The sequence below is a fragment of the Trematomus bernacchii genome, unplaced genomic scaffold (genome assembly GCF_902827165.1).
Source record: "Trematomus bernacchii unplaced genomic scaffold, fTreBer1.1, whole genome shotgun sequence".
NCBI lineage: Eukaryota > Metazoa > Chordata > Actinopteri > Perciformes > Nototheniidae > Trematomus > Trematomus bernacchii.
Window position 1 is genome coordinate 772,501 of NW_022987402.1, and position 5,489 is coordinate 777,989.

General features: G+C 41.0%; 1 protein-coding gene across 1 annotated transcript in view; it reads right to left on the reverse strand.

Moving 5' to 3' along the window:
* zgc:165507 (uncharacterized protein LOC561188 homolog) overlaps nucleotides 1–713 on the reverse strand; it is a 34,345-nt gene extending 33,632 nt beyond the window's left edge. The window contains exon 1 of the mRNA XM_034135593.1: nucleotides 566–713. The gene's annotated coding sequence lies outside the window, so the exon portion shown is untranslated. The remainder of the gene's footprint in view (nucleotides 1–565) is intronic.
* Between the last annotated feature and the right edge of the window lie 4,776 nt (nucleotides 714–5,489).

A 5,489-nucleotide genomic window follows, 5' to 3' on the forward strand; every position in this document is an offset into this window, starting at 1 on the left:
TTGCAAAAACTGATGACTTTATTTCAGTCTCACATCCGACCATCCGACCACCTGACCACAGGCCTGCTGGTGAGGAACTGTGTGAATACATAGAGAGCACTGAGGCATTTTCCATACAAAACTAGTCATAATTAATGGTAAAGCTCCCCCAGCTAAAATATCATAATCTTGTGGGAACCCTGCCAAATCCCTCTTCACATCCTGGGATGATAACCACCTCCCCGTCCTGTCTGTGAGAAGCCCCTCTGTTAGCAGCAGTGTCCCCGCAGCCTCATGATGCTGCTGAATGACAGGGACCGGATAAAGCCAGTCTAACGCAGGGCCTACACGGGCCAACCCGGGCACCGCAAGCAGTCAAAGTAGCTTTAAAATTAAATGTTGTTTAAATTGACGACGCAGAGAGGGATTTAAACCTCTCAAAGCCCCCTGAACACACTACAGAAGCAGTTCAGCCGGAGCCTCTCTCAGGTTAATTCATGCCGACCATGTTCTCCTCCGCGCGGCACTCAGCCGGGTAAATCCGTCCGAACCGCGGCATCGATAAAGAGGAGAAATGTTACTTTACCTGCGGGGAATGGCGGTGTGTGTGTGTGTCCTGTGCAGGCTCGGTGACCTTGGAGCGGGAAGATGCGTGTGTGTGGCGGACGCCTCTCGGTTTGAATTTCCTGAGCGAGCCGCTGCCTGACGTGTTTCTGCGGGCAGCAGAGGGCGGGCTGCCGTCCTCCCGGAGCCGCTGCGAGGATTGGCTCAGGTCTCCTCTCATCACACACACACACACACACACACACACACACACACACACACACACACACACACACACACACACACACACACACACACACACACACACACACACACACACACACACACACACACACACACACACACACACACACACACACACACACACACACACACACACACACACACACACACACACACACAGGCAGTTATCTGATAAGAGCTGCAGTGTTTTCACTCACCGCGAACAGCGTGTCTTTAATGTCAGAAAAGATTTCCAGGATCCAAAGAAATGTAATTTAAAATCACATAAAACCAGGGGAGATGAGATAACATGTAACGGGATTACGTAATCTATACAAAAAAAGGTGTATTCCCTTACAGTTACATAACAAGAGACGTAATCAGATTACTGACATTATGTAAGAAATGGAGAATACAAGCAGTAGCCTATTGCAATACACTTTTAAATATTGATCAATATATTAATGTTAGAATACTGCCTGGATTTTCTTTTTTGTTTTCTTTTAGGGTATTTTTTCTTTTTATTAAATATATGTTTTAATGCATTAAATGGAAACCTGATATACTGTATAAAACAAAACATTTTTGATCCTAAATATCTTGGTTTCTTCTTTTCTAAGTTCACATTGTTCTGTTGCTTCACATGATACACAAGTTAAAAACATCCTATTGATATTTATTTTCTCTCTAGCATTGAATTTGATATTGAGGTCATCCAAAATGTGCGAAAAGTAATCAGGTAACATGCAACAGGATACATTTTTAAAGTAAAGTAAAAATAATGTCTACAATAATGAGAAGCTGAAGTGGCAGTTGAGTCGGTAGATCTGAAGATTTTTCAGTTAATAAAGTTGAAGTGGCACATTCAGTGAGCACACTGAGGTGATGACAGAATGAGGAGTTCAGGGAGCCCTGAAAGCAGTCAGAACAGAGGAAAGATCTGTTCGACTCTCTCTCTTTATCACTTGAAGTCTTTACCCTAAATGTTCTTTGCGTGCAGAGAGCTGCCCTACAGTGGAAGACTCAATCTGGGTCATTTGTGCTCAATCTGTTGGATTAATGTGGAAGGGTCACAGGGGGGGTGGGTGGGGGTTGGGGATATGCAACATTTGAAGAAGTCATCTGAGAACAACAGAAATACAATTTGTGCTATGCTGCCACCAATGTGTAAAACATCTGAAAAACTGCCAGAATGAAGAAGGGAAGAGCTAAAGTAAAAGCGTTGGGTAATTATGGGATGAGGGATTCAAAAGCCACCCAACTGGGTTCCTCGTTTGGCGTGTCTCACTCTTGTTATTGATCACAATGTTGATTCATCAGAGGATTGGCTAAATAATCACCCAAACAGATGCTGAGTCATTTATTCAATTCCCTGTGTGAGTCATTCTGGATCTGATGCTTTAGTCTGTGTGAGCCTGGATCAAAAACACAAACTGGCATATAGCAGGAGGAAGCGTTTAGAAGACGTTCCTCTTACATTGGCAAATGTTTCAAGTTGGTTTGTTGTTTTAAGAGTTTTCAGAGAGAATACCTGAGATTCTCCTCCCTGCTGATTAAAGCATCATCTACCTTTTATGTGGGAACTGCTTGTATCTCCTTTTTTCCCATAAGGCCTTCTGTTTCCTTACAACATTCTCTGCATTATTTGGCTTATTGCAACATTATCTTATACTCTACTCTGTTTCTTCTTGCACTATTATTATTTTATTTTATTTTTTAATTTGTGGTTTTGTTTTATGTCTTATATATACTATGTTGCATTGTTGGAGGAGCTCGGGTCATAAGATTCTCATTGCCATTTCTACACTGTACCTGTGCTTATGACATTAAAGTCTTTGAATCTTTGAATCTTGTTTTTGGATCTTTTTTTGCTGGCTTTTGGCTCTACTTAGAAGTTGATTATACATTGTTTATATCTTAAATGCATTTGTAGCACAGTTGCTGAATATAACTTTGTGAAGATGCTCTCTCTTTTACTTCCTGTCAGGAGGATTTGCCAATACAGTACATTTCACTGGAGCTACCTGAAGTGTAAATACACAGTATGACCATGAATCATGGCATGTGGCCAAAAGACACTGCGATGATGTCACATTCTGCAGCTTGTCATCTGATCAATGACGTCTGTTTCCCTCCCAGAAATCGACTGAAAGGCTTCACTAAATATTGCAAATGTTCATGTGTTCATCTCTGAGTATGGAGATCCAAACAGGCTGAGACCTTGCAGTGACATCATTTCTTTGTACAGTGTTGTTGTTTTTTACATGTACAAGCTATTACTTGTCCCACAGTGCACCACTGAGCCCTGGAACAGATCTCACCATGGGCTAGATGTTGTTTCAGAGATCTCTCCACTCTGAGAAGAGTTCAAAGTAAAACAATTATAATATTCGGAAAATGTCATTGTCATTCAATCCATTATGACCCAATCAGTGAAAAAATGATCTATGAGGGGTTAACATCATAATTATTCTTTACTCATCAAAGCATGGTTTTAGTTAGAAATATGTAATATTCTACTCTGCTTTGTAGCTGTCCAGGCCCAGAAAGCTATTAGACAATTACAAAATATTACTAAATACATCAATAAATACAAATTTAGTAAAATATAATTTAGTTTAAAGCTCCCATGTCATGCTTTTCCGGTTATTACCCGTCCCCTTGTGTGTTATGAAGGTTTTTATGCATGTAAACGGTGTGCAGAGTCAAAACCCTCAAAGTACACCCTGTTGCGAGTAAAACTCTAACACAGAAAATACCTCCCCAAAACGCCTCGTTGGAGATACGTCACTGTCCATTTGATTCTTCCGGGTACCGCATGATGTCATGCGGTACCCGGAACAAAATGGACCAATCCGGAAGAGCTATGGTCACACCCAGCGGCGCTGGCCGCACCCTCTGCCAGCCTAACATTTACTGTTGAAAGCTCTGGTTCAGTTCACAATCGATCCAGTCATGCCAATGCCAAGGACCTGTTTCCTGAAATGTGAGGAGAAATCTGAGCTGTTTGTCCTACCGACGGAAGAACCACGACGAAGTCAGTGGTTGAAATGTCTTTTTTACACTGTTCCTTCAGAGGTTCGAAGAACGTTACTGTGTGCGCGGCATTTCACAGACGAAAGCTTCCAAAACATTGCCCAGTTTGAGGCCGGATATGCACAGCATTTGAAACTGAAGGACGATGCTACTCCTAGTTTGTTTGGACCGTTTGGAGCAGGGGAAGATTCGGGTACACAACCTGTAAGTTTGCATTGTTATTTGTGTATTTATCAAACAAGACTGTTTAAATGTGTAAACTGTGTCGGACTGCTAAGCCATTGACACAGTGCTAACTGTGCTAACTAAGTTGCTAGCGTTTCCATATATCAACTCTAATATCAGCAGATGGCCTTGCATACATGTATCTCATAGCAGGAGAATGTCTGCATTCACACACGAAATACTCATAGACAGTATACTCCGGGTGATTTGCCGTACGGTCAGTCGCGAAACGTAATTACATTATAGCTGGCGTAGCGTGTATGCTACCGAGCTAACCAACGGAGCTAGACATGGGTTTGCGCGGGAACATTTTTTTGTTATGCCAGCTACAATGAATGTAGCAGACTACCCGTATAAGATTGCAATTGTAAACACGTTCTTGCTAGCCTAATATGAATCACTAGCTTTTGTTCATAGTGGTTTTATTACACTAAACAAGCCCAGCTTACTGGGCTAACGACGTTGCTAGCGTTTAAATATATCAACTACAATGTCAGCAGATGGCCTTACATGTTTGTCATGGCAGGAGAATGTCTGCAGTCACACACACGGAATACTCATACAGTATACTCCGGGTGATTTACCGTACATTGTGACAGTACATGTACATACTGCATGTATAGCTAACGAGGCTAACTATACATGCTAGCGCAAAACAATGTATTCATGCCAGTTACAATGAATGACCGAACGTAGCAGACTACCCGTATAAGATTGCAATTATAAACACGTTATTGCTAGCCTAATATGAACCACTAGCTTTTGTTCATAGTAGTTTTATTACACTACATTATAGTTGCCGTTCCTCCGAGCTAGCGTTCATATCGTGTTAGCTACCAAAGTAAACAAAGCTAGGTTAGCATATTAGCTGGCAAGCTTACTGTGTTCATTAGATAGATGGATTAGATAGATCCATACTCCTACCACAACTACTACTAACGAATCTAAAACAACTAAGTTTCTCTAATATTTTGTGATTTGCATTTGATTTCGTCCAGCCAGATCCTGCCGGACAATACATGACGGGACTACCACACTGATGCATCGTCCTAAAAAGCCCCGGCTGCTATAGGCAAGATGCCGACAACGGGGAGGAATTGATGATATACCGTGTATATATGTATATTTATGTTCATTTTGTACATTTCTAAAAATAAAGTTTAATGGAAATACTTAGTAGGCCTATCCTTTCTTCCCTGAATTATTTGCTCCTATAACATATCATTCATATATAGCAAACCATGATTTGATTTCTCATCAAACACAGGGTTCCTGCAGGTTTCGCCAACTCAAATTTAAGACTTTTTAAGACCTTTTTAAGACCACTTCGAATAGAATTTAAGACCTATTTCACGGCAAGAAAGTATGAAGGAAAATTGCTATGAAAGAAGAAATACGTCCCATAATTACTTACAAATCAAATGTATTCATGTTCAACATAAGAACAATGACTGAACATAACA